General features: G+C 45.1%; 1 pseudogene; it reads left to right on the plus strand.

Annotated features, from left to right (window-relative positions):
• The first annotated feature begins 232 nt into the window (after positions 1–232).
• LOC115643337 lies at positions 233–7,471 on the plus strand (annotated as a pseudogene).
• The last annotated feature ends 2,721 nt before the right edge of the window (positions 7,472–10,192 follow it).

Genomic DNA, 10,192 nt, shown 5'->3' on the forward strand with positions numbered 1-10,192 from the left:
TGAGGTATACCAGCCCGACCAGTGAAAGAAGACCTAGCAATATCATATGAATCTATTGAAACCATGACGGGAGAAACAGGGCCTATTAATTCATTCTCACCCGTCAGAACCAGAGTTGGGTCCCCGCGCGCCCCTGAGAGATGACCCCACAGGGCCACAGCTTGGTGACACGCTAACAGAGGAGCAGCAAAAGCAGGCCCAATATCTCCTGCAGGTTTTCAGGAGAACCTTTATGGTCCTATCCGGTTACACGATCCTGGTCCATCATGACATCCAGACCAAACTGGGGAAGATAATTCATGAGACGATCAGATCCCTGCTGCACCAAATGTGGCAGGAGGTCAAGGCAGAAGTACAGGCCACGCTAGCCCTAGGAGTCATCAAGCTGTCGCAGAGTGAGTGGCACAGTCCAATGGTCTTGGTACCCAAGCCCAATGGAACATGGTGCTTCTGTATAGACTTCCAGTGGGTCAACGCAATCTCAAGGTTCAATGCATATCCTATGCCCCATGTGGATGAACTGCTTGGTTGCCTAGGGGAGGCCCGTTTCATCACCACCCTCGACCTCAGTAAGGAGTACTGGCAGATTCCACTTGACCCCATCTCTAAGGAGAAGACAGCATTCACCACCCCAATGGGATTTTACTAATTTACATGGATGCCCTTCGGACTCCATAGGGCCCCGGTGACGTTCCAATGATTAATGGATCGCCTTCTATGGCCCCCATCAAGACTATGCAGTGGCATATTTGGATAACATTGTAGTCTACAGCCGTGGGTGGAATACCTGGAACACGTAGCCGAGGTCCTGAGATCCCTGCAAAAGGTGGGACTAACAGCCAATCCAAAAAAGTGTTGCATTGGATGGCAAGAGGCAGTGTATCTCAGATACAACATAGGGGAGGACGAGTGAAACCCCTTGTGGGGAAGTTTCAAGCACTGGCAGCCTGCCCACCACCTACCACGAAATGCCAAATGTGACAATTCCTGGGGTTCAGTCTGAGAGCCTGACTCACTGTTGCATCACCCTGACCTAGGGCCTGGGCTTGCTTCTCTTTGTACTGTTGTTGCTCAGCCCCTGCCTGAGGGCCTGAGCACCTGATTTACCATTGCCCTGCCCTGACCTAGGGCCTGGGCTTGCCATTATATATTGTTATTGCTCAGCCCCTGCCTTACTCACCAGTGCTCAGCCCTGACCTAGAGCCTGGGCTCACTGTGTTTATTTGAACCTTCACAAAGGCCACCGAGGAAGACTCCCGCGGCCAGACTAGTTCCCTGCCAGACCTATTCCCAAATTTAGTGAGGCAGTGTGGTTCCCTGCTGCCCGAGAGAGAGAGATGAGCCCTGGCTAACCTCTCTACAGTCCACATTAGACTTTTTTAGGAAATCTCCCAGTATCACAAGTGGACTCTAACCATCGTAGCAATGGAGTATCAGTATAGATAGGACACCTGCATCTTTACCGTATCATCAAACACTCCTCAGAAGAGGTTTAGATGATGCAGTTTTAGAAGAGATTTTGGAGGGATCAAAATCTTGTGTAGACACAGCCATGGGATACTTGATTCGTATTCTCCTTAGGGAATATTGGATTTAGTGTTGGTATAGAGTGTGTCACTGCACCCCATATTCTGCATTGTGATTTATTATGATATGATTATAGCATAATTATGATGTTTTTTATCCAAGATGGGTCATGTGAGATGTCATTAGAAAGGCTATGATTTGCTGAATATGATTATCCTATGTTTATGCATTTATCATTTTTGTATCTAAAGTTATGAATATTGACTATGTATCTGTATTTCAAATGTAGTTATACCTTGGTAATGTCCACTAAGCAAGATGTTTTTAGTCTAGATCAGGGGTCGGCAATCTTTCAGAAGCAGTGTGCCGAGTCTTAATTTATTCACTCTGATTTAAGGTTTCGCGTGCCAGTAATACATATTAACATTTTTAGAAGGTCTCTTTCTATAAGTCTATATTATATAACTAAACTATTGTATGTAAAGTAAACAAGGTTTTCAAAATGTTTAAGAAGCATCATTTAAAATTAAATTAAAATGCTGATCTTACGCTGCTGGCCTGCTCAGCTCACTGCCAGCCTGGGGTTCTGTTCACCTAGGCCGGCAGCAGGCTGAGCAGGGCCTGCGGTGGGACCCCAGACTGGGGGAGGCGGGAGGTTTCAGGGGTCAGGGCAGAGGGCTGGGGGAGGGAGTTCAGGGCAGAAGGCTGGGGTGGGAGCAGGGATCAGGGCAGAGGGCTGGTGTGTGTGTGGGGGGGTGTAGGGCAGAAGGCTGGGTGTGTGGGGGCGTCAAGGGTCAGGGCAGAGGGCTGGGTGTGTGGGGGGTTCAGGGCAGAGGGATGGGGCTATGGGGATGCAGAGAAGAATGCTGAGTGTGTGGGGGGGTCAGGGCAGAGGGCTGGGGGTGTGTTGGGGTGAGAGAGTTCAGGGCAGAAGGCTGGGGTGTGTGGGGGGTTCAGGGCAGAGGGATGGGGCTGTAGGGATGCAGGGCAGAAGGCTGTGTGTTGGAGTGGGAGGGTTCAGGGCAGAGGGCCTGGGGTGTGGGGGGTGCAGGGCAGAAGGCTGAGTGTGTGTGGGGGGTCAGGGCAAAGGGATGGGGCTGGGGGTTCAGGGCAGAGGGATGGGTGTATGAGAGGGTTCAGGGCAGAGGGATGGGGCTGTGGGGATGCAGAGAAGAATGCTGAGTGTGTGGGAGGGGTCAGGGCAGAGGGCTGGGGGTGTGTTGGGGTGAGAGAATTCAGGGCAGAAGGCTGGGATGTGTGGGAGGTGCAGGGCAGAAGGCTGACTGTGTCGGGGGGGTCAGGGCAGAGGGGCTGGAAGGGATATGACCTGTTCCACTCCCTTCCCCAAGGCTCCATCCCTACCTCTCTCTGCCTCCTCTACGGAGCTGTGTGCACGCTGCCGCTCTTCCCCCACCCACTTGCTAGGGCCAGCAGTTGATTGGTGCTAGGAAGAAGAGGGAGCGGGGCAGAAAAGCACCACGCTGGAAGAAGTGGGGGAGGGGGAAGCTTGGCTGCAGCAGAACCAAGCTTCTGCCTCCTGCCTCCGCAGGGGAGAGCGGTCGGCGGGGGGCTGAGTAGGGTTGGGGGCCGGGACTGCGGCAGGCAGCTGCGTGCTGCTCAAAATCGGCTTGCGTGCCGTGTTTGGCATGCATGCCGCAGGTTGCCGACCCCTGGTCTAGATAGGCAAGGGCCTATTCAGGGCAATGGACCATTAGGAAAAACAATAGGCCTTAGGAAAAGTTTATCCCCCACCTCAAGAGCTTTCCTGAGAACACTACAGACAGCCTGTAAGTAATGGCTGCTATGGCTCCACAAGGTCATGTGACCAGGCCACATGACTTTGTACTCCATCTTGGGATATCAATGTTTTTCCACAAACTGAGTTTGGAACAAAAGGGTTCCCGCCATATGCTAAAGCTATACAAGGCAGGGAGTGACAGCATCTGTTGTTCTTCACTGCCCACACAAGAAGACTCCTGGAAACACCTGAAGAACAAAGACTGAACTGGAGGAAGTGCTGGACCTAGGCTAAAGGGATTTCTAGTCTGTGTATGAAAGACCTGGGAATTCCAAGCTGTAAAGCAAGTGCAGCTTGCCCCTTAAGAATCTGCAGGGTTGTACTATCTCCCAGGGTGAGAAACTGCCAATTCATATCCAATCTATCTAGTATGTTAATATTAGTTTGTGTTTTTGTTTATTTACTAGGTAATCTGCTTTGATCTGTTTGCTATCACTTATAATCACTTAAAATCTATCTTTTGTAGTTAATAAATCTGTTTTATGTTTTAAATTAAACTGAGTGTACCTTTAAGAGAAATGTCTCAGGAAAAATCTCAGCTTGGTTTAACACAGGCTTCTTGTATTTTCTCTTCACATTGAGGGAGGGGCGAACTCTACGAGCTTATGCTGTGCAGTTCCCAGTGCAGCGCAAGAAGAAATAATATTGGGTTTATGCTCCGGAGGGGGTGTGTGCTTGGGGAGCTGAGAGTTACCTTGGTTGTAGCCTTTCTATTGTTGATTCATGCAGTGGCTGGGCAGAGAGCCTGCATGTAACTGCAGCTGGGTGTGTTCCTACCTGTGTAAATGCTAGTGGAGGTGTAGGAGTGGGTCTTCAGTTTGTCACAGCAGCACAGTGAGAGAGGAAGCCCACTATGGGTCAGAGGGCTCAGATGTACCCCAGTTCCAGGTGCAAGGTACCTGCTTTGCCCATCCTTCCCCTAAAGCTTAAGCATCTATAGGCAAATTCCAACCAGAATCTTGGAGCTATTGTAGCATCCCTGCTTCAATCAGCATAACTTGGCTGCTCCTTGGTTCTGCTAACCCCATTATCCCAACATGTTTATCATAAAGCCCAGTTGTGTACTCTTCATAGGAGTAACAGTAGCCATTGTGATCACTAGCTAGATACTAACCCCTGCCATATGATTATAGATGGGACATGTAGCAATACTTATTATTAAGGTTGCCCAACACATCCCGTTATAAGACTCTGTTTTCAGTTGCTTATAATGATGCCAAATTCTAACAATTTGGACTGCAATTTTTCATGCCAAGTGTCTTGCTCAAACTATTATTTATTTATTTTAATTTCAGTCATTTCTGAGAACAAGGCTAGAGAAAAATATATTTTGCTCATGTTAAAAATATATAATCTTTTCTTTAAACAGCTTTAGTGCCCCCATTCTTTGGAACTGGGACTTGAAATTTGATAACGTGACTTTTAGGTCAGGAATGTGCTTTTTGCCTTCCCCGTGAAAATCTGCATAACCGTGGCCACATTATAAGCCTTTGAATAATCACAGCTCACATAAGTAGAGATTTGTTCAATTTTAGCTGCTAAACTGTCCAAAGATTCCATCCTTACTGAGTATATTCCATTCCCTCACAGCTCCAGTGTGTGACCAGACTGTGCAAGTGTGAAGAATTGGGAATGTCTGTACAAATTATGAAATCTGATTGATTTTGTGAAATTGTATTAAGAAAAACTGCTGTGTCATGACTGCCTATGAATGTGTGGATCTACCATTGCTGGCAGGTCCTGTAGCCGGATACATACCAGACTGGGACAATGGCAAATAGTTAAGGTTAACAATAGTAATTACCCCTCACAAAGGTTATACTAAGCAGTAACTTGAGCCTTGGAAATCCAATCTAGTTTACCCCTTTGAAAGGAGGAAAGGTAGGCACAGTGGAAACTTACCAGGAGTAGAACAAAAGAGGCCAGGTGACCAGGAGAGGTTTAAATTAAAATAAAAAACACACAGAAACTGGGGCCACACAGGAATCAGAAATATGCTGCAGGAGACAGCAAGGTCATAGAAGCAGGATAAGGGGCTCCATGAGGGAGAGAGACTGGACAGTGTGAAACAATCTATCCTGCCGGAACCTAGATGGTTCCCCAAGGACTCACATGGGAAGGATGAGCTAGAAAATGATGGACACTGCTATTTCAGATGTTTATTTTGCATGATCTGTACTTTCCTGTGCTTTACATGATTAAATATAAAAGAGATAAAGGCATTGGACTGTATATATTATGTGTGTGCCAACTGCTTCATAACTATTGCATGCCCCTAAGAGAGTTAAACTGTAACTAGAAGCTTCAAAACTTTTCGGTGGAGTTTTGGGAGAGGGGTATGTTTAAGTAAGGGGGTATTTGGGGGGTCAGCGCTGGTCTTGGTGCCTATGGCAGGTGGGCTGAGTCGTCCCATTTGAGGAGACATAACAGACTGAGAGTCAGTACAGGTTGAGACGAAGCACTGGAACTGAGAGCAGAGGACCTCTCTCTTCAGAGGACATCTGTTAAAACTCCCTACACTGTTCAATAAGAACCCCCCCATCATTGTCTGTTGTAAACACCTTATACACCCCATCCCATCGCATTTCATTGTTAAATTCCCACCACTTCCTTTTTCCTTTAATAAAGAAATTAATTGGCACCCCACCTGTGTGGTAATTGCTCCCCAAGATCCCATATACCTGCAGGCAGGGACAGTATTCAGCACAAATGTTTTAATTATATACTGTAGATAAGATAGCTAATAAAGATAACCTTTAATAACTAAATGACTATATCTTTTTTGTATGCAGTTGGTAGAGCTCACAATAGAATCTTTCATCAATATTTCTGATATTTAATTGCAAGTTACTTTTCTCTATGGCAGCGTATCTGGGCTTCCATTTGCCCCTCATCCCAGCTGTGAAGGGCAGAGTAGTGTCTCATTCCATGAGATCGAGAAAGAAGCCAGCATCCCCAAAGCAGTTCCTGAACATTCTTAAACTCCTCTAAAACAGTGGGCAGACTGAAGCTCCTCAGCAAAGATACTGAGAAGGACAGTGAAGGTCAGGTGACACTGACTCCAAAACAGCCTGAAGACATGTGGCACACCTACAGTCTTCTGCAGGTAGGAGACAGCCTGCAGGCCTCCGCAGTCAGGAAGGTGCAGGCAGGCAACCTAGGCAGCTACTGCATTCACATCACTCACCATCTGTGTACAAACAATTGATTTTGACTCCCAGGCATGCCAGCTGCCAGTCAAGGGGACAAACATCAAGAAGAATTAATAGATCAATATGAAGGCCTTCCACACCATTGAGCCAGAACTCGACTGCAAGTTTACTTTGGCCAGGAAGCACTGGGACAATGTGGATCTAGAGAAGATAGAGCAAGCCTGTGACCCAACATGCACTGTTGATGTGGCAGCAGTAGTGATGCAGGAAGGCCTTGCTCACATCTGCCTGGTAACTCCCAGCATGAGGCTCCTGCGAGCCAAGATTGAAATGAACATTCACGGGAAGAGGAGGGGCAACTGCTCCCTATACAACAAGGCCTTGGAGGGGTTCTCTGAGAATGTCATTCAAGGGATCTAATGGCACATTAACTTTGCTGTGGTGAAGTGTGTGCTTATTGCCAGGCTGGGCTTTGTGAGAGAGCAGTTCTGTTACTACATGTTTTAATAGGCAAAGAAGATGTAAAACAAGCTTCTGCTGGACCACAGGCCCAAGTTCTTGCAGGTCTATTCATCTTCTGGACACAAATACACCCTGAAAGAAGTATTCTGTGATCCACCAGTTACTAGTTTCCTCTCTGATACTAGAGCAGCTGGTGAGGTTAAACCCTTGGAAGACTTTTATTAGATGTTTCAGCATGAACCAGATCAAGGCTTTTATGGGATCAAGCATGTGGAGAAGACCAATGAAGCAATGGCGATTGATACTAATTGATCAGTGACGAGCTTCTCTGGCACCAGGATGTCCCTACAAGAAGTAGATATGTATGGCTTGTGGAGAGTGTATGCGATAACACAGGGATTGTCACAATATTTTCCAATCTACATGTTTTCAGAGAACAACTGGGCCAGCTGTTGAGGTGGCTGCCATTTTGCAATTCCCAGTACCAGACCTTTCTGACCAGGAAGATGATTCTTATCTGGATGAGAACTAAGTATTAAATTCATGTCTAGAAGGGGAGATTAATAAAACCAGAGTCCCATTGGCTCCTGAAAGCCAGTTGTTTTATTTAGATGACAGTAACCAAAATAATAAAAATTTCCTGTAATATGTGTGCACCCCATACACTTCCTATTTCGTCAGCAAAACCATCTCTTTGCAATTGCTCATGTGCAGTTTTTCCTTCACAGAGATTGCCATGAACTCTTTGAATATTACTATAAATGGTTTAATGCAGAGATGACTTGAGGCTTCAGTTTAGAGTACTAGATTAGGTGCTTTATGTTTTACAGCCTGCTTACTGTACACAATTTAACATTCCTCAGTGCAGGAATATAGAGGATGCCTGAGTTAGTTGAATCTGGACATGATTTCACTTTGAAAAAATCTGGTTATGGAGAGAATATTTCAAATGATGGAGAAATTAAAGATTGATTTAGTGGAACAGGCAACCTTTTCTCTCTTATTGGAGGAATAATTGTATATCTACAGATATATATTCGGACCTTGATTTAGGGCTTTTGACCAAATGAGTGTGGTGGTTTTATTTTTTGTCCCTGCTTATTTACAAAGCAGCTACATAATGGCAAAGCAGTGGTCTCTGCTCAAGAGAAGCCTATGTCAATAAATGCAGGGGAAATACAAATACCAGCTTGCATAGAAAAGCTGGAACTTCTTGATTTTTTTCCTGTTTGGTTTATTTGGATGGTTTCTGGATTCCTGCCTTAATGTTGCTCTTTTAGATTATCCTGCTGGGTAACTAACCAAGTGGTGCTCAGCTGCCTCTGTTTGCCTGAAATGGTCAAGTGGAGGTAGCTCAGCAGTGCCCCACTGCTTGTGAACTCCTCAGTTGCTGGAGTTATAGCTTCTGATTCTCCCACCCCTTTTCTCTCTTTATTTCCCACTTCTTGCATCCTCATTTCCTTGTTGTTGTTTTCTGTGTTCTCGATTTGCTTCCCCAGTGGTCCTTTTTCTCTCTCTCCTCATAAACTGTTATTTACTTACACTCCTCTCTTTCCTCATCCTAGTAGGCACACTAACTGTAGTGGAGTAACAGTTTGCTATGATAGCAAGGAGCAGCTGGATTGAAGGAGAACCTGACCAGTCTTTTCCCATGCCCTCCTTCCCTGATGGTTTGTGTAGGAAGGCTAGGAGGTTAGCAAAGATATGCCTGCTTTCTTTCCTCTTGCAGTGATGATATGTGAAAGTGAAGTGGCACATCCCTGCTCTTGGACACAGTGCAAGGGTATGTGAAGAGTTGAGAGAATAAAATGTATGGTCCCTCCTCGTTGCCTGGTAGGGGGAAGGCCAAAAGATTTTTTCTCTCATGTACCCCACAGCTACAAGTAGCAGTGTGGAAATGGAGAGTTTGCATCGAATTTGTATCAGACTGTTCTAGGCTACTCATTCACTGCTCCTTCCCCTATTCCTACAAGCCACATGCTATTACTGCCATTTAAATCCCTGTGGCACAGCCTATGCACCAGCCAGGTGCTGAGGAACCAGATGAGTGAACAAATAATCTGGAAGGGCTGGTCACTAAGGCTGTTTTAATGGCACCAGTTGAGCAGAGTTCAGCAGCTTTTATTATTAGTTGTTTGCTAGGCTTTAGTCATATATGAAACAATCACTTCCTTAAAGACCTTGCAATCTGCAAAGCCACAACAGAGACAGAGAGAGAAAAGGGGTGTGTTGTATCCTATTCAAGCAAAGTGATCAGGGCCATGATAAACTCACAATCCGTTAGGCACTATGCAGCAACAGGCTTGAATTTCAGTCTCAAAGAAATGTGAAATTAACAAACGCACTGATGCTTTAATGTTGATTAGGCATTCACAAGGTTGGGTTGTCCGGGGAGAAGGCACAGCAGTTTTATTAACTGCATCAACACCTAGCTCACTATAAGACTGCTCAGGCTTGTGGAAACATCTGGTTCTCATTAGTCATGCTCAGAGGCATAACACAATATTAGCATAATCACTTCCATCTTAATACTGTATATTGCATTAGCATAGTCACTTCCTATTAATATCTTAAGTTGAAATTGATGTGATGCCTATCTTCACAGTTCCCAGAACTGTGTTGTATCCCCATTTTTTTTTTCAGTTTTAAGGGCTTTATGATAAACCTCTACTAGGAAATTGTTGAAGTTAAAAATAAGCATATGCTTTAGTGATTGATTGATTACATTGGGCATTATACATAAATCTCCATGGCTTACCTTTTTTTCCCCTTTATATAGACATATTTCAGAAGCCACCATCTTAAAAGGATCAGTTGATACATTGTATGTGCCATGCTTATTTAAAGCCAAACCAATGGAGCCAACCTGAACCCTATTTTAGTTATTTCAATAGCATAAATATTAAATTAGCTTTAAATATTGGTTCTGATTAATTGAAATATCTGGTCTGTTTATTTTCTTACTATCACTTGCCAGAAATAAAACTACGCTGTCAAAGATCAAATATGAAGTTTCAGCCAACCTCCAAAACCATAAAATCCTTCTGTATTTTGACAGGGCAGTTCTCTGTATTATGACAGATCCCGGGAAGCACATCAGGTTTGTAGATCTGCCTCTTGTTTATTACCAGACATTTGTAGCCAAAAGAGGTCAGTTCAATCACTTAAAAAGGCAGTAATGGCTGGTGTTTCTAGAAACATTATCAAAATTGTCACACAACAAAATCTTGGGATCTGGATACACATAGCATCC

Source organism: Gopherus evgoodei, chromosome 1, assembly GCF_007399415.2.
Source record: "Gopherus evgoodei ecotype Sinaloan lineage chromosome 1, rGopEvg1_v1.p, whole genome shotgun sequence".
Lineage (NCBI taxonomy): Eukaryota > Metazoa > Chordata > Testudines > Testudinidae > Gopherus > Gopherus evgoodei.